The sequence below is a fragment of the Lepisosteus platostomus genome, chromosome 25 (assembly GCF_059453375.1).
Source record: "Lepisosteus platostomus isolate fLepPlt1 chromosome 25, fLepPlt1.hap1, whole genome shotgun sequence".
NCBI lineage: Eukaryota > Metazoa > Chordata > Actinopteri > Semionotiformes > Lepisosteidae > Lepisosteus > Lepisosteus platostomus.
The window spans coordinates 3308389-3330553 of NC_142635.1; the positions used below are offsets into that span (position 1 = coordinate 3308389).

Below are 22165 nucleotides of genomic sequence, written 5' to 3' on the forward strand. Positions count from 1 at the left end.
CAGCAGCAGGGAGACTGGGCCACAGCCCCACACTCACCTGCAGGGCTCCTGTCTCCTCCCTCTCAGACAGGCTGAGCTCCAGCACACGGCTTGCTTGACTCCCTCTCCTGAGCCCCTGTGGGTCAGCTGTCCAGCCACAGGGCTCCAGGCTGCAGCACTTCACATGACCACTAGAGGCACTGTCCCACTGCCACCATCACAAAGGGAAGATCATGGCTCCAGAAAAAGACAAACCTGTGAAACCAACAGGACAATAACAGATACATTTACAAGCTTAAACAAGAGAAACACAAATAACAATAACACCAAAAGGCTTTCACTAAAGAAAGTACGACCAACAACTGCTCCTTCTAACCATGACTTGTCTATTCCAAATCTCAATGCTATTCATTCCTGGGCCTCTGACACAGATTTTATACAGCTCAATCCCATGTGAAAATCCTCCCAGTCCAATTAGCCCTTCCGACAATCATTGTCTGCAGGTGCAGTTCTTGACACTGGGGGGTCTGGGTCCTGTTCTGCAAGCCTGCAGTGGCACCACACTGTGGTCAGTCCTGTCTCAGGGCAGCCTGACAGAGAGGAACTGCGGAAGGAATATTGTCATATTCTCACAGAGGGAGATCTGCAGGGACTCAAGGAGGGCTTCGTTACCCAATGATCTTACTGAGTGTTTTCAGACAGGAGCTGTATCCTGTTACAGCTGAAATGAGACATAGGGTTTTTGACAGATGTACAGAGGGGTTTAGACACAATAATCAATACAGGATCAAATACAAAAGGATCAATACATCCTTCAGCAAACTGTAGGATGAAAGTGAGTGTAAGAGAGGCCACAGACATCCAGCTTTTAACCCTGATCTGTAAAACATCAGGGATTTAAAATCATAGCTGGAAAGTGACAGATCTCTGATCCAGACAGATCAATAGACACATGTGTGACAGACGGACAGATTTCTCCAGTACTGTGTGAAATAAGTCATACAAACTGTTCTGGACTGTGGCAAAGAAGCACAGTTAACAGAATAGTGGCTGAAAAATCTGCAGGCAAACTGCTGCGGAAAACAAGTTCATTTCCAGCCACAGAGCCAGTTTGTCAGAACCAGCAGGTGATGGAGGAAGAAATAAAACTGATCTGAAGACAAAGAGAAGAACACAGAAACTGACAAACTGACACTAGAGTAAAACATTTGTGATGAGAACATGATTTCAGTCAGCACACTGCACTGAGCCTGTTAGCTTGATGAAAAGATGTGTTCAGGAAGATCAGAGAGAGAGACAGGTGTTCAGCAGAACATCCCACTGAGGCTCATTCAGAGCTGGTGAGAGTGTCAGTCTGAGACTCTTGGCCTGGAGCTGGTGTCTGCTGTGTCACTGAGGCTCAGGGCCAGGAGCTGGACTGGACACAGATGACATCGCGGTCAGTGGAGCACAGCTGGAAACTGAAAAGGGCTTCATTAGAACAGCCTCCATAGACACTTATAGCAGTGTCTCCGCCTGGCGGCCACACTGTGCAATGTCACCTTCTGACATCGCTTTTCACAGTGTTACTGCAACTTTAAACGTCGACGTTTGAACTGATTGGAGTAGTTCAGGTGGGTAGCCGCGTCGGCATGCGTAAACTGCAAAGGAACAAGTAATAGGTTTATTTCATACTGAAAAGAGAAGAAAGAAAACAACGTTTCGGCCAAGGAGGCTTCTTACAGTGTGAGCTGTGTGAGGTGTGCTCACTGTGAGACAGACAGTAGCACAGTGCTCCAGTGCAGCAGAAAGACAATATAAAATGTTTCCAGTGCAACAGAAAGAAAATATCACAGTGTTCCGGGGCAGCAGACAGACAGTTTCACAGTGCTACAGTACAGCAGACAGTATCAAAGTGCTCCACTGCAGAAGACAAACAGTATCACAGTGCTCCAGTGCAGCAGACAGACAGTTTCACAGTGCTAGAGTACAGCAGACAGTATCAAAGTGCTCCACTGCAGAAGACAAACAGTATCACAGTGCTCCAGTGTAGCAGACAGACAGTTTCACAGTGCTACAGTACAGCAGAAAGTATCATGGTCATTCAGTGCAGAAGAAAAAAAGTATCATAGTGTTACAGTACAGCAGAAAGTATCACAGTGCTCCAGTGCAGCAGATATGCAGTTTCACAGTGTTCCAGTGAAGCAGCCAGACAGTATCAAATATTACAGTGTTCCAGTGCTGCAGACAGACAGTATCACAGTGTTACTGTGCAGCAGACACACAGTTTCACAGTTGTACGGTAAAGCAGACAGTGTCACAGTGCTCAAGTGCAGTAGATATGCAGTATCACAGTGTTCCAGTGAAGCAGCCAGACATTATCAAAGTGTTACAGTGATGCAGCCAGACAGTATCAGAGTGTTCCAGTGCAGCAGACAGACAGTAACACAGTGTTACAGTGCATCAGACAGACAGTATCACAGTTTTACTGTGCAGCAGGTAGTATCACAGTGTTCCAGTGTAGCAGATATACAGTATCACAGTGTACAGTGTAGCAGGCAGACAGTATCACTGTGTTACACTGCAGCAGACAGTATCATAGTGTTACAGAAAAGCAGACAGACAGTGTAACAGTGCTCCAGTGCAGCAGACAGTATCACAGTCTTCCAGTGTAGCAGACATTTATATAGTGTTACAGTAAAACAGACAGTATCACAGTGTTCCAGTGTAGCAAACAGACAGTATTACAGTGCAGGAGACAGTATCACAGTATCACAGTATCTCAGTATTATAGTGCAGCACACAGTATCATAGTGTTATAGTGCAGGAGACAGTATCACAGTGCCCCAGTGTAACAGACAGTATCACAGTGTTCCAGAGCAACAGACAGACAGTATAACAGTGTTACAGTGCCCCAGTGTAACAGACAGTATCACAGTGTTATAGAGCAGCAGACAGACAGTGTTCCAGTGCAGTAGACAGGATCACAGTGTTCCAGTGCAGCACACCGACAGAATCACAGTGTAACAGTGCAGCAGACAGACAGAATCACAGTGTTACAGTGCAACAGACAGACTGTAACACAATGTTCCAGTGTAGCAGATATACAGTATCACAGTGTTACAGTGTATCAGAGAGACATTATCACAGTGTTATAGTGCAGCAGACAGTAACACAGTGTTACAGTGCAGCAGACAGACTGTATCGCAGTGTACAGTGTAGCAGGCAGACAGCATCACTGCGTTACAGTGCAGGAGACAGTATCACAGTGTTACAGTGCACAGACAGACAGTATCACAGTGTTCCAGTGCAGCAGATAGTATCACAGTATGCAGTGCAGTAGACAGTACCACAGTTTTCCAGTGCAGCGCACCGACAGAATCACAGTGTTACAGTGCTGCAGACAGACTATAACACAGTGTTCCAGTGTAGCAAATATACAGTATCACAGTGTTCCAGTGCGGCAGACAGATATTATCACAGTGTTACAGTGCACAGACAGACAGTATCACAGTGTTCCAGTGCAGCAGATAGTATCACAGTGTTCCAGTGTAGCAGACATTTTACAGTGTTACAGCAAGCAGACAGTACCACAGTGTTGGAGTACAGCAGACAGAGAGTATCACGGTGTTAGAGTCCCAAAGACAGTATCACAGTGTTCCAGTGTAGTAGACAGACTGTCTCAAAATTCTCCAGTACAGTGCAGCAGACAGACAGTATCGTAGTGCTCCAGTGCAGCAGACAGACAGTATCGTAGTGCTCCAGTGCAGCAGACAGTATAACAGTGCTATATTGTAGCAGACAGACACTATCACAGTGTTACAGTGCAGCAGACAGTATTACAGTGTTACATTAATAAATATTACGACCGGTACAGTTTTACTGGGCTATCGAGGGGGCAGTACTATTTGGGCTTACATGTGTGTGTAGTGGTGTAGGAGTACAGTCATTGTGTGTACAGGAAGACGTTAGGAGAGATCATAATATGATAGGAGGGAGTGGGGGCATCACCAACTTGACAGCTCTGGGGAAGAAGCTATTTTGGAGTCTAGTTGTGTGCGACTGGAGTGACCGGAACCTTCTGCCAGATGGTAGGGGAACAAACAAGTTATGACTGGGGTGAATGGGGTCAGACATAATTTTGGTGGCTTTTTTCAGACTCCTGGTGTTGTATACTTCCTGGATGGATGGTAAGGCACTGCCGATGATGTGTTGGGCAGTTTTGACCACCCGCTGTAGTGCCTTACGGTCGGATGCGGTGCAGTTGCCGTACCAGACTGTGATGCAGCTGGTCAGTATGCTCTCCACTGCACATTTGTAGAAGTTGGTAAGGATCAGTGGATATAGGTGTATTTTCTTCAGCCTTCTCAGGAAGTACAGCCGATGTTGTGCCTTCTTGATGAGACTGGAGGTGTTCAGTGTCCATGTAAGGTCCTTAGAGATGTGAACGCCTAGGAATTTGAAGTTATTCACCATCTCCACTGCAGACCCTTAAATGTAGATGGGGGAGTGGACTTTTCCTTGTCTCCTGAAGTCAACAATCAGCTCTTTGGTTTCGCTGATGTTGAGACATAGGTTGTTGGTTCGGCACCAGTCTGCAAGTTGTTTTATCTCCTCCCTGTAGGCAGTCTCATCATTGTCAGTGATCAGGCCCACGACTGTGGTATCGTCTGCATACTTGATGATGGTGTTTGTGCTGAACTTGGCAGTACAGTCGTGGGTGAACAGGGAGAAAAGCAGTGGGCTGAGCACACAGCCTTGAGGCTGCAGACAGTATCACAGTGCCCCAGTGCAAAAGACAGTATCACAGTGTTCCAGTGTAGCAGACAGACAGTATCACAGTGCTACAGTGTAGCAGACAGTCAGTATCACAGTGTTCCAGTGCAGCAGACAGTTTAACAGTGTTACAGTGTAGTAGACAGACAGTATCACAGTGCCCCAGTGTAACAGACAGTATTACAGTGTTATAGTGCAGCAGACAGAGAGTATTACAGTGTTCCAGTGCAGCAGACAGACAGTATCACAGTGTACAGTGCAACAGACAGTGTCCCAGAGTTCCCGTTTAGCAAACAGACAGTATCTCAGTGCCCCAGTATAGCAGACAGACATTATTAGTGTCACAGTAAATCAGACAGTATCACTGTCTTACGGTGCAGCAGACAGTATCACAGTGTTCCACTGCAGTAGACAGTATCACTGTGTTTAGTGCATCATCCAGACAGTATCACAGTGTTCCAGTGTAAAAGACAGACAGTATCAAAATTCCCCAGTAGCAGTTTCACAGTGTTCCAGTGTAGGAGGCAGCTGTGGGGGGCTGTGCTGGAATAGCTCCACTGTCCTGGTATGTTAGTGAATTTGATTTCAGCGTAGGTCACATCTTCAGCCATGGTGTCTCACTGTCTCAGCGTCTTTAAAAATGTCTCTTTCTCATCGCGCTGGACTGCCTCTCCACACAGAGACAGAAGGAAGGATACTGAATGAGGAAGAGTCAGAAGGAGGAGTTGTCTACGTTCCTGTTTTTTCTCAAAATGGCCTCCTCGAAGAGACAAACACAGAATCTGAAAAACTGACCTTCGAGTGAAACATTTGTGATGAGAATATGATTTCAGGCACTGAGCCTGTTAGCTTGATGAAAAGACGTGTTCAGGAAGATCAGAGAGAGAGACAAGTGTTCAGGCACCTTCAGCACAACATCCCACTGAGGCTCATTCAGAGCTGGTGAGAGTGTCAGTCTGAGACTCTTGGCCTGGAGCTGGTGTCTGCTGTGTCACTGAGGCTCAGGGCCAGGAGCTGGACTGGACACAGATGACATCGCGGTCAGTGGAGCACAGCTGGAAACTGAAAAGGGCTTCATTAGAACAATCTCCATAGACACGTGTAGCAGTTTTTCCCCCTGCCGGCCACACTGTGAAATGTCACCTTCTGACATCGCTTTTCACAGTGTTACTGCATCTTTAAATGTCGACGTTTGAACCGATTGAAGTAGTTCAGGTGGGTAGCCGTGTCGTCATGCTAGGCTGCAAAGGAACAAGTAATAGGTCTATTCCCTGCTGAAAAGAGAAGAAAACAACGTTTCGGCTGTCGAGCCTTCTTCAGGTGTGAGCTGAACGTTGTGTTTTCTTTCTCGTATATTGATTGTTCACTTAATCATTTAACATTAAAATATGTATCCTAGATTATTTTTCAAGGCTACTAGATATAGGTTATGCTTCGGAGTCCTGTAAAAAAATAAAGTTTGACGAGTATAATACTAAATAATCATGTAAATTATATTGTAAAGCATGTTATTAACGTGTTTAGGAGTCAAAACTGTCGTTATTGTGACTCGTCCTTCAAAAATACAATTTACGTTTGAATATGTGGACTTCGGGGATATCTTTGGATATAAAAGTGAAAACCTAAAAAAGCCCGCAGTGTCAGTGATTTCGAAATAAAACGAAGTCTATTGATCAGGCTACAGCAGAGGGTGTCGATTCCGATAACTGTCCGCCGGCGGCGATGGTGATACACGAGTCTATGGAGGGCTGGTTTACAGTGCAGTAGTGAGGGTCTGGAGTGTATTAAACACCCCGATCATGTGACTAGGGTCTGTACTCTCTGTTTATGAATAAGAAGATCCACAGCCAATCAGATCCCTGGATTGAGCCCAGCGATGTCGCGATTGGTCAGTGGGAGTTATTTCTGATTAACAGTAAGTTTCCCCAATTACAGACGAGACTCGGTCCAGTTGCCCAATAAACACCGAGATTTAGGAGAGGGGCGGGAATTTTAAATGTGTTGTTGTTCCTCTGCGTTTAAGAAACAGGAAGGAGTTATTATTGAGCAAAAGGAGACATTTAATCGTTGTCGCCTTTGTTTGTGAAAAATCCGAGGCGGCTTTTAGTGCTGTAGCTGTAAACTGTTGCTGTTTGTCTCGTATTTTGTTCGTCTGGACACATGCAATCACGCCGCTATGTTACACGAGTTGCCGTGGAAACTTTATTTATGCTTCAGACACGTTGAGCCTCAGTGATCGCGAACCTTCGTGCAGATGAAGATGATGATGATGAAGAAGACGATGATGGTGAGACCCTCATGTGGCAGAGCGCGTCTTCTAACTGTTACTGGAGAAACAAGACTGAAGCTCAGACCTTTCCAAAGGCTGAGTCCCTGAGCTATGAGGATCGTGAGGACCAGCTGGACAGTCCATTGTCCACTCCACAGCCCTGAGGAAGGAGGTAGGCAGGACAAGAGCTCGTCTTTAACAGAAGCTGTGAGAACTGAGGGAAGATTTTACTTTATTTATTTGTTCTCATCGTACATTTTATGAATGGGCTCTTGTTGTGTTAAATGTGCTGTGTACTGTGTTGTGTCTTTTACCTATCTGCAAAAACACTTTCCTCTCTGGGACAATAAAGTAAGTAAGAGGTGTCCAGTCCTGGAAGGGTCAGTGTGTGTCTGCAGCAGGGCTGTCCAGTCCAGTCCTGGAGGGGTCAGTGTGTGTGTCTGCAGCAGGGCTGTCCAGTCCTGGCCCTGGAGGGGTCAGTGTGTCTCTGCAGATGATCCAGGTGGTTTTGATCAGCAGCAGCTGAAGAGCTGGGAAAAGGTGTTTGTTTGGTCCAGTTAAACCAGTAACCAGCGGGTTTAGCTCCAGTCTCTCTCCTCTATAGCTCTATACTGTGTCCATGAGAGATCTAGAAGACAGAGATTATGTGTTGATTTAGTTATTACATTATAATATTGATTTTTCTCAGCCCTAGAATAGATAAAGAGAGAATACAGATTCTGATTTAATCTTTATTTAAAATTAATTCCCTAAACATCATTTTAAATGTTACATTTTCCAGCAATGTTATTGAATATTTATAGACAGAGACAATGTTTTGAATATTTGTTGAATATATGTTGCTTTATATATATACCTGTACAGATCTTAGTCAATCTCTGCTGGATCTCTTCAGTTTGCTGTGTGTTGTTTGTATTGTCTCATTGCTATAACTGCTATCGTGATGTGGAATAGTGTTGTCAGTTGTGTTGAAAGGAGATGGTCTCTGTTGTAGTAAACTGTGTTGTGCTCTTTGATCCCTCTGTCTGAGCTGCTCCTACACTGCTGTGAGTATTTTCTCAGGGACGGCCTCTGAAGAATCTGTACCAGCCTCAGGAGTGGACACTGATATCAGCTGACTGTTCCTTCACTCCTTCATTCTGATAATTCGCTACACTAATGTACTGTTTTAACATAATAAAACACTCCTGAGCAAGCTTTTAGTCACTTGTTTTTTATCTTATTTTTGTTCTTTAATTAAACACCAGGTTGTGAACACCTCTTCCATGCTCTTGGGTTTTATTTCCAGTGTCTGTGAAGGAAACTGTGGTCTTCGTGGTGATGAGAGAGTTCTCTGCTAGTCATTATATCGAAAAATTTTGGGGAAACTTCCTGTATGAGCTCTGTGCCTTGTGAGGGGTGAGATTCTCATGGAGAACAGTGGAAAGGGGAAGCCTGATTGTCCACAGTTATAATTCAAGTCTAATTCCATCATACTGTCAAATTCAGAGCTGCTCAATACACACAGATGGAGTCACACTGACTCACTGCAACACCTTTCACAGAGAAGCAGAGTCCTGTGCAACAGGCAGGACTGACAGCCCCTCTGAACACTGTGCAGGATCACAGCAGCTACAGCTCACTGCAGGATTCAGCGCAGCTCCAACTCTCCTCCATCTTCACAAACATCATCAATTCACTTCATTTGTGCTGCAGTTGTGCAGTGGCTCCTGCAGTCCAGCTGTGCTCCCTGCTTTGTGTTTTTTCACAGAAGGGGGTCCTGCTCTGGGCCGGAGAGTGAATTGCCGTTTTAAAGCTTTTATATTTGGCGGTGCTAACACTTTTCGTGCAGCGCTGTGGCTCGTCGTGTAGCGCGCTGGTCTATGGGTGGTGAGAGTCCGGGTTCAAATCCCCAGTGGAGTCAGTGCAGACCTGGGTTTAAGCCCGCAAAGAAGAGCTTTTGTAAAACCCGAAACACAGTAGATGAGCAGAGATACTTCTTTTAGAATTGCAAGAACAGGAGGGATACCTTTTTATTTTTCTCGATATTTTTCGTTTACCGAAATTTTGCCAGATAAGTATGACCGCGGAGGTACTCCAGTTTCGACAAAAAGTATAGCTCACTCTGTTAAACCCCGACTCTTACATGTCTCCACCTCGGAGCCCCGGGTTCGAGACCCGCCTGGCTCGACCGATATTTTTCTCTCGAGCTGAACTTGCACTCTTCTGATTGGCTGTTCTTACACCCACCTCTTCCACACGCTGATTGGACACTATCAACACTGGACCCCGCCCTTCACCACAGCCACACCCCGTCTCAGTCACCATGGTGACGGGACGCGTTCCCTCAGCAGCGCGGAGCGTCATCCTTCACCTACCGGGCTGCGACTGTCCTCGGGCTCCGGGGTTCAAATCGAGGCCGGGGATGGAAGCTGCAGTCTAGGCCGCAGACCAGCGGCTCCCGACTCCCCGACCACGACAGCCCGGTGTACCGCGGCCGTACCGCTCAATTCAACCCGATTCACGGTTCTCTACACCCCTGTACCCCTCCCTCCCACACCCCAGAATAATCAATTAATCAATTAACACTCAAAGCAGTTTATTACAGCAAATAAGGATATAAAGCATGAAACAATTACACTATACAGCAGTGTTATTAAGCAGGTATCCACACATTTCCATCTCGGTCCCCGGTGTCTCTTAATTTGCTACCTTTGTTGTCCTTTTCGCGCTCATCAGGGGTTCACATTATAAATAGGGGCGGGTCTGTGCTCCAGGCCCGTGCAGGCTGGGGTCAGGGGAGGTGGGGGGACTCCGGCGGCTCGCTGGCTGGGAGAGAGGCGGCTGGTACCCCGCTGCTCTCCCGGTACAGGCGCTTTGCTCGGCTGCCGGGGAAAAAAAAAAAACATGCATTAAATTTCTTACAGGTTTTGACAAAAGCAGTAACTTTTTCTACGAGAAATGCATTTTAAATGTTTTTTAACTCTCTCGCTTTAACCTTTACAACAGGACAGCCGGCGTTTCGAGACCAAGGTAAGCGGTTTCTCTCTCTCTCTCCTCACACCGGGGGTTTCGGTTTTCACACCGGGTCTCACACGGCTGGGCTCCAGTTTCCTGCGGTCAGTTACCAGTAACTCGAGTTACCAGTTTCCCCCAGTTCAAGCTAAACGGAGCGGTCGGCGCGTCTTCATGCAAACCGGCTCCGGAGAAAGAAAACCCAGCCGGACCTGCAGCTGCACAGTGAGTCGATACCGGTAAAAGAGACGAAGCCCCTGTGAAAGAGGTTTTCAGTCCTAAACGAGTCCTGAAGCTGCGCTTTCCTGACCGGGTCTCTCTCGGCCTCTAGGAAGAAGAGACTCGGACTCGCCTGTGAATCCGCCGCGGAGCTCCGGTCACTCGGTACACGGGTGGGTCTGCGCTCAGGTCTCCACGCCGAGAAGGACCCGACAGCCGTCGTTTAAAGCCCAGAGCCGCGCCAGGATCCTGCAGAAGTCTGGAATACAAACGAGAAAAAGCGTTTTGTGCAGGTAAAGATACAAAATACAAAAGTAGCAGTTTAAAGAAGCTGAAGCACGATTTTAATACCACGTTTCTCTCCGCAGAGTCGAAGCCACAAGTCCAGGTGGGGAGCTGCGTCAGCATGCGTAGGCTGCAAAGGACCAAGTAATACGTTTATTCCCTGCTGAAAAAAGAAAGAAAACACGTTTCGGCCGTGGAGCCTTCTTCAGGTGGGAGCTACAGCCCGTCCGGCAGCTCGGACAAAAGTAAGTGTCGAAATGCATTACCTTTCAAGCCCCATCTTATAACATTTCCCACTCGGACCGAGAAAAACACACAGCCGTCGCCCAGGATCCCGCTCCAGCTAAACGGTAAATTTAAGAAACTTTCTTTGTTTGCAAACTCGCTATTTAAAGGCAGAGAAGCGACTCGGGCGTCGGAACCGCTAAACAGCCGCAGATTGAAGTCTAATTGCAGACTGACCGCACCTGCCTTCTCATTCAGACTCGGCCAATAGGGGCGGCGGATCCCGGAGCTGCTCGTCTCTGCTGCTAAACAGCGAGTTTTCAAACAGGGACACGAGAGACCACAAATTCCCTAACAGGGACAGTTAAACAAAAAATTAAATCTAATCTGAGGTTAAAAATAGGTTTTAGTCTGAGCTACTGGGCTTGCAGCCCTTCCAGTGCACTCCACTGCAATAATCTGACTCAACCAGCTGCTTAATTCCTGCTGATCCTGCTAATTATCAATTCAACAGCACTTGGTGCAGCTACACTGTAATGCAGTGGACTGGAGAGGCTGCAAGTAGCTCTGATTCCAGTATCAAGGTCCCACCTTCACACTACAATACCCTGAGACAGGATGGGCTCCCACACTGACACTGCACTGCCCACTCATGCTCTTCATTCACCTCAAGGCAACACTGCTCACAGGGAACACAAATAAGGAACAAGCAGGTGTCGACTCCACTCTGGAAAGGAAACAAGAAACTGGTTCTGGCTGTGGAGTTGTCTGTGTGTTGGGAGACCATCAGGCTGCAGAGAAACAGGACACCTTGAGACAGAACAGGAGTCTGAAGAGGCTCTGAGACTGAAAGCAATCACTTCTACACCTGTGCTCAACCCATTACCTCACCACATCCTGCCCAAACAGTCAATAAACCTCATTCTCAGCACTCATTACTAAACCAGTTTAGTTTCTCTGGTTTATATACTCTCCTGTGATGAGATGTTAATGGTTCCTGCCCCTCACCTGCTTTCTGACAGCATCCAAACCACACCGCAGCTCTTCTGCGCTTGTGTTGGAGTGAACTCGACTGTCGCAGGGGAAGGACATGTTTCTGATGATGGGGAGTCAGTCTGAATCCTGCAGTTAGTATGTGAATATGATTCAAATATCAGGACTCTACAGTGACAGTGTTAAGGACAATTGTAGCTGTTGTCTCACACATGAAGAAAACTCCAGAGCCAGAATAAATGTTCTTCTCAGTGTGGAATTCTCCCCTACTTGTTCCTCTGCAGCTCCCACACTGACACTCCTCTCCACTCGGAGCACATTCAAACAGGCAGGTTTTTCCTACAGCTGGACCATCTCCTTTCAGCAACAGCCTCAGCTGCACTCCTACCCAAAGACACTCAGATCTTTTTCATGGTCCAGTGGAAGAATTCTAACAGCCCAGAATATGAATAAAGCACATTAATTCATGTCACCGGCCCTGTCAGTCAGCCCCTCCTGTCAAGGTGTATTGATACTGTGGGACACTTGAAAATGCAGGTTTTCATTGGAAAGGTACAGTGTCCTCCATCAGTACTGCAATGAGTCAACTTCACAGTCAAGCAATTTGTTCTTGTGATCAGAACAGAAATATTATCCTGGTTTTATTGTGGTAATTCTCTGCATACATTTGATCATATTGGAATAAAAAAATGTTCAGCTTTCTATTTTGAAGTTACTGGGACACATTCACTTTAAATGCATTTCAGAGTGTAGAAGAGTATGTGCTTGTATATCCCTCTAAGACAGTAACTGCATGAGGTCTGAGACCCATTGAGCTCACTGCCCTCTGTAATCATCTGAGATGCTTTGCTGTTGCAATTGAGTTCTTATTTAGTCTTCAGGTGATCATACTTCAATTGTTTTTCCTTCTGGCAATAGGGTTGAAATTTAGGCATTAGACCCAACAAGTTAAGGTGTTTCCACAGTTATTCTCCTGATGACCTCCTTGGTTGCATTGTAGACTGACTCAAAGCTACAGCACCTGAATATTTGATGTGTGTCCTCTGAGCTGAGATGTAGATGACATGTATGGTCCCTAACTAACACCACCTCTAATCCTACTGCTGTACATGTGATCTTCATGTGAGCTCAGAGGGAGCGCAGAGGACATTGAGGTGTTGCTGGAGCTCTCAGATCTGAGTCCACAGCCTTCAGGTTTGAGCTTCAGTGATCCAGTACGCTAGTGCTGATGGAGACAGACAGGTGAAGGAGTCTCCTCCTGATCTCCCCAGGCCAGGCCATGACTCTCACAGGAGGTGCTGTTCTCTGGAGCATCTGCAGCTCCTTTCTTTCTCCACACCTGAACCTGTCAACTCTGTCCTCTGAGCGCTTGCTGAAGCCTGGTGGAGGGAATGTCATGGCCTGGGGATGCAGGAATGTCTCAGACTGGCTCACTCATCTTCCTTGAGGATGTAGCTAATGATGGCAGCAGCAGAGGGATTTCTGAAGTTTACAGAAACAGGGTCTCTGATGAAGCAGAAAAGGCTTCCATATTTATTGGACAGTGCTGCACCATGCAGCATGACAATGACCCAAAGCATCCAGTCAGTGCAGCCAAAGAGCTCATCAGGAGAAAATAGAAACTGGTCAAGTGTGTCTGCAGATCTCAATCCAACTCAAAGTCACTACTTTAGCATGTTACAAAGTAAAAGCATCTCAAGAACAGGTGATACCTTATCTTAATTGATGACACAGAGTATAGTGAGCTCATTTACTGGTTTATGCTATGAAATGCACGTAACATGAAGAATGTGCCCCAGTGAGTCAAACCATATGACACGATGAGGATTAATTCACCACTATTCCTGCTGCCTCCTGGTGTTCATCCACACTCTCAGAGGTCTAAGATTATGATTTCCAAATTGAGGAGAATCTGATTTACAGGGTGAGTTGGCTTAATCCTCACACCCTGACATCACACTGACACTCCTTCACTACAGCTGCAGCACTGAAGTAATCAGCATTAATGTGGAAGTCTGACATGTACAATTCATCAAGCATATTCTGTAATTGTCTAGAACTCCATCTTATATACTTGTTTCTGTATCAATACTGATATTCTCAATCATTTAAGATTTAAAACCAGAACACTGAACTTGTTGCTGGGCTTGTCAGCTACACCTCACTGTCTTCTGCAGGAACAGCTCAGTCAGGAGGAAACCGTGGACAGTCTTTTACTGGCCAGGCCAGTCTCCACATTTAAATCCCCCTGAGCAGCATTTTACAGGCTGAAGAAAATCAAAACCACAAGAATAGACAACGTGGTAGCTGCAGAGAGGAGGATGCTAAGAATATTGAGCTGACTGTCCAGACTGCAGGCAGTTATTGTCTCAAAGGCAGCTTCACCCACATGTTTCCCACTTTTGACTCTCACTTGAAATTACAGCATTGAACTGGCAGTGCTTGAATATGATCAAATGTATGCAATTCTAAAAATAAACTGTATGTTTTATTCTGTTTGTTATTCGTTGTCTCTTGTTCATGAATAAATATTGCTTGACTGTAAAGTTGTGGCTCATTGCTGGGGTACTGGGTGCAGATCTAGGACGCGTCTTGCTGTATTTAACAGTGCAGGGGGTTGACATGATTTGCTGTGGAACTGAGGGACCTGTGCTCGGGGGCAAACTGAGAACTAGATCTAGTTATGGGAAGCACTTGATTAGTAGTGACACCCTGTTCAGTGGAGTGCTCTGCACTCGGTTTCAACTGTACAACAGGCTAGAGCCCATTCGGTGATCTAGTGCTCAATATCCCGCACTGTCCCGGGACAGATGTGATGGCAGAACTATACAGCACACCTCGCTCTGCATGACCCCGGCACATACAGATTCCTTAGAGCGGTACGTTCTTTTTAAAAAGCCAAGACAAACCTAGAACGAGTTAAAATATAAAAGCAATATACGGGTGAGAGTAGAGTTTAAAAACCACAACCGAGCTCGGACAAACAGACCGCGTCTCTGTCGGCGCTGCAGCGCGATGTAAACAAACCGCGTCTTGGTCAACTTGACCGATTGAACTTGAGTGATTGAACGTTGAAATTAATAAATCTTCATATCGTTCCTAAATGTGAACCGAAATTAAAGCGGGTGAGCATTTCACGTGAGAGTAAGGATACGGTCTGGAGGTCTTGAGTGCTTTTTATTCCAAATTAGTTCTCCCGACAGTTGGACGAGCCCGTGTTGCGCAAAGCGAGCTGCGCTGTACTGCCGAGTGATTCCCTGAGCCCCTCCGCCAGCGCAGCTCCTCACTCCTGTCTGATGACTGTCTCTGCGCTGCTGCTCAGTGCTGAACGCCGAGCTCTTACCTGCTTCTCTTGTGTTTCAGGTCTCCCCTGGCTGCTGTCCCTGCCGCCCGCACAGGACCCATCCCGCACTGACCAGACTGCTGGCGCTGAACAGGAACTCGTCACCCCGGACACCATTACTTGTGATTCTGTAACTCACGCTGTGTTTTTGTTTCACTGTTGCCAACTGTCTTTGATTTGTATGCTTGCAAAATTTAATAAAGAATTTTGATTTCTGTCTTACTTTCTTCTTCTTTCCTTCGTAACATTATTTCTATCACAAACAAAACCAAACAAAATGGTGAACGAGCACCGCCCATGATGCATATTCATGAGGGGCGTGGTTAAAGAGGGGGCGTGTCGCATATTTGAATAAGGGGAGTGTCGCATTATTCATGAGAGGGTGTCACCAGATGATGACGTCACACCAGCCAATCAAAATGTCTGGATGAGAGCCCACCTCCAAGATTTTTGCTCTCAGGTGATTGGTCAGTTTGAAGCACCACTTCAGTTATGGCATAAAACCACATTTTCTCTATTCTGATTGGTTGAAAGACCCGTCAATCAAATCACCACACCCCCAAAAATGACGCACTTCTTAAGGGTTGTCTTTATATGATTGACATGACATGACCCAATCGCAGAAGCCCATCTCCAAGACCAGCCCCCGGTGAGATTTGTTTAATACTAATGAACTTTAATTCACTTAATACATAAACAAATTCATTATTATAATGAATTAGAATAATTTGAAATGTTAATTAGTAATTAAAAACTTAGACAGCAACTCTTTTTGTTTCAATTTCCCTAAGATATTTACATTTTTTAGGTAACACAATCTGAAAGCAACCAAGTTTTTAAAAATACATTCTCCGAAAAAAAAGACAAATAAGCCAGAAGTAAAATGAATTTAGATTTTATTTGTGTTCAGTGCAAGTGTAAACATACATTTTAGAAATCAAAAAGCATTCGAGTGAAAACGCTTTTCCAGTTGAAAAAAGAAAAAGAAAAACAGAAATCATTAAACAGAACTTACTAAAATACAAGTGACCGGTCAACCGATTTTTATACAAATTTAAATACACATGAGAGCATTAACGCCGACATCTTACTGACAAAACAAGCAGTAGAAAAAAAAAACAATTCACACAGTAAACATGAGAAAATTACGTTATTTTCACTAAAATCGTTTTTTATTTCACATTATCACATACACAAATAGCTCATTAAAATACAAGTGATTAGTGCGCAATTTTAATAAATGCAAATTTAATGCAAATACGAGTTAACAACAATCTTACATAAAAAGTAAAAGTACAAATAATAAAAACCTTAAAAATAAAAAAACAATTCTAGCCAAAAACTAATTTTCTAGTTCATATTAACAAGACAAATGCAAATCAGCTCATTAAAATACAGCGACTGATTTTAATAAATGCAAATGAGGAGTAACCGCCGCCATCTTGCTAATCAAACACAAACACAAAATCGCTCGATACTCACTAGCTGAAAGTCAGGAACGTCCAGTTTTAAATCCGACTTAACGATTCCGTGATGTGTCATAACGATATCATTAAAAAATAGGCCAAAAAACGACTAAAAACGCAATAAAATCGGGAAAACGCCATTCACAAACCCCACCTCCCCATTTCGGCAGAACTACCGGAAGGAGACGAGCTGGGGGCGGGGCTTACTTAAATATGAGAATCGCAGCCAATCAAAATCCATGACGTCCAGACCCAAAACCACGCCTGTTGGCAGTAGAGGGTGGGGCTGCACCGCCCTCATGCGCTGGGAGGACGAAATACAAATTAGATTAATTGTAAAACCGCTGCCTATATATTGAATATTAATAAAGGATTTTGGGGGGCAGAGCCGCGAATAATGTCGTCTTGCCTGTTTATTGGTCACTTTGGGCTCCAGGTCCTATAAATTCTGACCCACCTGATTATCCTCCTTTCGCGCGAGAGCCGGGCAAGACAGACAGGGATAGGTAACTGGTCCAAACGCTTTTAAAGCTTTATTGCTCTGTGCATTTAAACCTGTATTAGGTCATTGTTTTACAATCATTTTCTACTCTATTTCTTATTCTTATTTTCTCCGGGCTGTGCTTCTGTTGTCTGCAGAATCCTGTTAATATTCGTTCATATAACGTGCTGCTTGCTACTGCTCTTGAAATGTACTTGTCATTCGAGACTAACAAACATCACTGTTTTTTTTCCGTTTTGTCCACTAAATCACATTTTCGTTCAGTCTGGAGGGACCATGTACGAGTCAAGAGGTAAGTTTCAGTATTTTCTCTGCATCTCGTTTCTCTCCAGCTCTCTCACTCCGGAGCTCGGCCAGGACTCGCGGCCCCAGTGACAGTGAGGGGAGAGTTTTACTGCCTGCTGCTCTGGTATCGACAACATGTCGGGTAAGAACCGGGGAACGACGTCAGACAGACGGGGCGCTGCTTTCACAGCCCGGGTCAGCTCTCTTGGGCAACTCACTGGTACCCTGGCTTGACCAAGAGGAGCGGGCTGTCGGGCTGTGGGAGCAGCTGTCTGCAGAGCCGCGGATACAGACCGTGTACCTGGCTCTGCCGTCTGTAGCTGCAGGCTGCCCTCTGGTGGCGGCTAAGAGCAACAGCGTGTGAGCTCGGGCTTCTGAAACAGTGGAGCTCACTCCACTACTTCACTGTTCAGTCCTGTACTACCGTTCTTACTCACTGGAGTGTGAAATGTATTCTGACACAGCTCGATTTGGTTTTAATGACTGTACTTGTCTGTCATTCCAGCTTTCAACAAAGGCTTTGACTTCACCTCCAGCCTGGTTCCACTTTCACCTTCAGCTCCCTCCCTGCTGCCTCCTGCTGCTCCTCCCTCTACTGAGGACTGAGACTGTGAAGAGTCAGAATCTGGCTCTAGGATTGACAGGGTGAGTTGGTTTAGCTCTCTGTACCCTGACATCACACTGACACTCCTTCAATACAGCTGCAGCAGTGTCGCAGTCTAGATCTCTTCATACTTTCCTTTACTTCTTCCTCTGCTACTACTGTTCCTGATCTTTTCAAATAAAGGCAGATAATTTACAGTGATCTCTGACCACCACAGGAATCCTGAGTGTCTTCAGGTCCTCCTCTGAGTTCAGATGCTGATGGCATGTCCACTCCCTAACCCCACTACTAACCCCACTCCTCACTCTTCTACATGTGATCAACATCCCAGCTCAGAGGAGGAGCTGAAGACACTCAGTACTCCTGTGGTGGTCAGAGATCACTGTGAATTATCAGCCATTATTTGAAAAGATCAGGAACATATTAGTAGCAGAAAAAGAAGTAAGAGAAAGTATGAAGAGATCTAGACTGTGACACTGCCACAGCTGTAGTGTAGGAGTATCAGTGTGATGTCAGGGTACAGAGATCTAAAGTGTGAGGAAGTGTTCTGGCACAGCCTGACCTATTTTAATGAGCTTACTTCTCTCTTTACAGCTTTCAACAAAGTCACAAAATTCAGGCCAGCCTGCTTCCAGTTTGTCAACATGTGATGAATAAACACCTTCAGCTCCCTCCCTGCTGCTCCTCTCTCAATGAGGACTGAGACTGTGAAGAGTCAGAATCTGGCTCTGGGATTGACAGGGTGAGTTGGTTTAGATCTCTACACACTGACACTCCTTCACTACAGCTGCAGCACTGAAGTCCCTGGTGTTAATCTCCTGGAAATCTCACATGTACAGCTCCTCTCTCCTAGTCTGTAATTGTCTAGAGCTCCATCTGTCGCTGCTTTACCTGTATCTCTGTCACTACTAGTCTCCTGCTGCTACATTAGTTTCTCTACCACTGCAGAGCAGTCTGCACTCTAGACAGTGACTGGGGAATTAGACTCTCCCCCTGCCCTCTTGCTGCACTGTCCTGCCTCTCTCCCCTGCCTGCTGCTCTGTGTGTGAAGTGTGTTACTAGCACCCCAGCTCTGCCTTTCACACACACTATTCAAGGTTTGCTCTTCAGGGTTCAAGTATATTTATGTTGAGTGTTTATTTATCACAGGTTGACAGATTGGAACCAGGCTGGAGTGAATTCAAAAGCTTTGTTGAAAACTGAAAAGAGAGACTCATGTCCCCCAAGTCTCCAGGTGAGCTCTGCACAATTTCTCCTATTTCCTACAGCAGCTTCTCCCAATAACACCTCTGCAACCCCACAGTTAGAACTAAATCTCACACTTGTCACTATGTTGAACTATGAGCTATACTGCACTTTACAGTTATGTGATCTTTATTGTACACTGTCTGAATGCTCAGGTAATAACTCCTCAGTGTGTTTCTGCTCAAAATATTCTTCTGCCACACTGAGATAGAAAGAGATGCCCTGTGTATTATTTTACAATAGTCTGAGCTTCAGCACAGCCTCCCACTGACACTCATTCAGACTGGAAATGCTGTCTAGAGTGAAACAGTCTAGATCCCTTTATACTAATTACTCTGTCACTAATGTTCCAGATCAGTTCCAATTAAAGGCTGACAATTCACACTGATCTTTGATCATCACAGGAATCCTGAGTGTCTTTAGCTCCTCCTCCATACTACTCCATACTCCACAACTAACCCCACCCCTCACTCTGCTACATTTTATCAACATCCCATCTCAGAGGAACAGCTAAAGACAGTACAGCCCCTGTCCTACTCCAGCAGTGTTGAGATATGATTTGTATTTATTACCAAGATACAGCTGTGGCCACCTTCTTCACTGGGGAGAATTGTCATCTTGATCAATTTTGAACTTAATTCTTTTCAAAAAAGTCCAAGAGCTTTGATTTCAATTAATTTTCTCCAGAACTATGAAATACTTTTTGGTTGCTCTCCTTGAATACTTCTGCTTGATGTAAAAACAGATTTCAGTCTCCAGGTGGCCTCAGTGCTGTATGAGGTTCTATAATACCTGCAGGCTGTGTGACTGAATGGAACTACAGTAAACCCTCAGTTTAACAGACACAATCTGCTGAAGGAGAACTCTGTCTGTAAAACTGTCAACACTGGAAATTCCCTGCGATAACAATAGACAAATTGCTAACAATAGGGGTTATTGTTTTGTATGCTGTAGTAAATTTAATTCAGTACATTTTCAACACATGACATCAACAGCTTGTCAGTTCCTTTACAGTTTATGATCCTCTGACTGTTTTTAACTCATCTGTCTTGAACAGATTTCTAAATTTTAGTTTGTCTTTAATTCTGCCAGGGCCAGTATTCTCACTCAGTGTTAACTGACTGAATCAATACTCTAGTTTAGAGAAGGGTAGATTCTGTATTATTGTCAATGTGTTTTTATTGCCTTGTTTGGATCTTCTTCCGCTCTCAGCCCCTCTTGCCCCTCTGTCAGCTCCTGTGCTTGTAGATGAATGCCTGGGTCAGGATGAGGCTCAGAGTTCCTTCATGCTGGAGTCTGGAGGTGATCTTGTCCTGTTCTAGTGCAGAGCAGCAGAATAACAGTCTCCAGTCGGCTCAGACTCTGGGAGCTGATTCTGAGGGGGAGAGACAGCAGTGGCATCAGAGACTGCAGTCAGGTCTGCCAGTTTAACTCTGTGCGGAGTCTGGAAACTTCCGTCTCCTGTACTTGAATTTGTTCAGTGACCGGGAATTAATTCTGTTACTGAATGTGCCTTAACAGGGATACTGAGAGCAGTGAAGATCTTTGGCCCTTGTGTTTTCTGAATGTGTTTGACATAACTTTACTCCAAGTAAGACATATTGCACAGTCCTTAAGACATATTCAGTGCTATTATTGTTCATATGTCTCCAGGGGTGTAAGTAAATCTGTAGATCAGTTTGTTTTGTATGATATATTTCTACATATCTCACTCCCTATTCCCTCTGAATCACTTCAGTGTTTCTGCCCGTATTGTCTCTGGCTCTTCATTCTTCTATTTCCTACTTTGACATGTAATAATGCTCTCAGTTGTAGTATTTGAGAGGAGGTGATCTCTGCTACAGGATATCAGTCTCCAGTATATGCTGGGCTCTTTGATATGTCCAATTTGTTTAGCTTCTTAATTTTTAAATCCATCCTGTTAACTATGAATTAATTTGCTTGTTGCAGCACTGTAATGGAGCTGATTGGAGGGGCTGCAGGTTTAAGATTTGTGTTCCCCGCTGGAATTCTTCTCACCTGAACACTACACTGAACATTCCCAGTCTTCAGTCACCTCAAGACAATGCTGCTCACAGGGAACACAAATAAGGAACAAGCAGCTGTCAACTCCACACTGGAAAGGAAAACAAGAAACTGGTTCTGGCTGTGGAGTCGTGTCTGTGTGTCGGGAGGCTATCGGGTTGCAGAGAAACAGGACACCTTGAGACAGAACAGGAGTCTGAAGAGGCTCTGAGGCTGAAAGCAACAACTTCTACCTGTGTTCAACTGATTGACTACTGTGGTAAAAGAGTGAAAATAAAACCAGGAATGACTAACACTTTTTTTATATTTATCTGTTTCTCTTGTGTTTCGGTTGACCGTCTTCTCTGACCAGTCACAGTGACCAGACCCAGGGCAGCTGGTCAGTCAGTATTTCAGCTGGAGGGGGAGTGGAAATTAGGGCCCTCGAACACAGTTAAGCAGAGAAGAAAAGGCAAAACTTCAGTTTCAAAGAACATCATGGCTTCTCTTTTTCAATGACCAGTTTTATTCAAAGCTGTAATCAAACTAAACCTCAATATATTTGTGTATATACTGTATATAAAGGAGATGAATATCAGTAAAATATTTTCTTTGCAGATGTGTGTTTAGTTGCCTAGCTGAATTACCCGTGTGGAACGGGTCGTGACCACAAACTCAGACACCGACAACGTGTGTGAACGCGAAAACCATTACAGGTCCCTGGAAGTCACTCGTAAGATGTTGCCTATTGTTCACATTTACAATAAAAATAAAAACCACATTTTCTTAGTTTGTTACTTAAAGTTATACAAAAACTTAACCAAAAAAAAACGGTGTGAGTTTTGCAGAAATCCACAGATAACTAATAAACAAAGCAAACAATTCCAGCAACAATGAACTCACCTGCTGCCGGTGGTGTCTCCACTACTCATGTGTGGGACTCGGCTCGCCTGGCGCAGGTGAGGCTGGTGTCGATGACGTCATGTAAACGCGACCA

The 22165-nt window shown here is 45.1% G+C and overlaps 5 long non-coding RNA genes across 15 annotated transcripts; 3 read left to right on the forward strand and 2 right to left on the reverse strand.

Annotated features, from left to right (window-relative positions):
• Nucleotides 1–6662: 6662 nt before the first annotated feature.
• LOC148640664 (uncharacterized) lies at nt 6663–8199 on the forward strand. The gene is made up of 2 exons (XR_015930309.1): nt 6663–7175; nt 8066–8199. It is a non-coding gene; the product is annotated as an uncharacterized LOC148640664 (long non-coding RNA).
• Nucleotides 8200–9564: 1365 nt separating this feature from the next.
• Nucleotides 9565–15199, reverse strand: LOC148640665 (uncharacterized). 6 transcript variants are annotated; one of them, XR_015930216.1, is made up of 4 exons: nt 15063–15199; nt 10568–10664; nt 9981–10475; nt 9565–9867 (listed from the first exon to the last, which is right to left on the reverse strand). It is a non-coding gene; the product is annotated as an uncharacterized LOC148640665 (long non-coding RNA). The 6 variants fall into 6 exon arrangements; XR_015930219.1 differs by having other exon boundaries at nt 10568–10631; nt 15063–15176; XR_015930218.1 differs by lacking the exon at nt 15063–15199 and adding an exon at nt 10768–11323 and having other exon boundaries at nt 10568–10631.
• On the forward strand, nt 10154–15281 carry LOC148640666 (uncharacterized). The gene is made up of 4 exons (XR_015930220.1): nt 10154–10236; nt 10329–10509; nt 10585–10746; nt 15083–15281. It is a non-coding gene; the product is annotated as an uncharacterized LOC148640666 (long non-coding RNA).
• Nucleotides 15282–15941: 660 nt separating this feature from the next.
• LOC148640667 (uncharacterized) lies at nt 15942–22164 on the reverse strand. 2 transcript variants are annotated; one of them, XR_015930071.1, is made up of 2 exons: nt 22072–22164; nt 15942–20539 (listed from the first exon to the last, which is right to left on the reverse strand). It is a non-coding gene; the product is annotated as an uncharacterized LOC148640667 (long non-coding RNA). The 2 variants fall into 2 exon arrangements; XR_015930070.1 differs by lacking the exon at nt 22072–22164 and adding an exon at nt 21184–21300.
• Nucleotides 17263–21785, forward strand: LOC148640668 (uncharacterized). 5 transcript variants are annotated; one of them, XR_015930069.1, is made up of 6 exons: nt 17263–17322; nt 17821–17960; nt 18514–18661; nt 19069–19153; nt 21115–21215; nt 21623–21785. It is a non-coding gene; the product is annotated as an uncharacterized LOC148640668 (long non-coding RNA). The 5 variants fall into 5 exon arrangements; XR_015930067.1 differs by lacking the exon at nt 21623–21785 and adding an exon at nt 20377–20466 and having other exon boundaries at nt 21115–21484; XR_015930068.1 differs by lacking the exon at nt 21623–21785 and adding an exon at nt 20398–20466 and having other exon boundaries at nt 21115–21484.
• Nucleotide 22165: the final 1 nt, after the last annotated feature.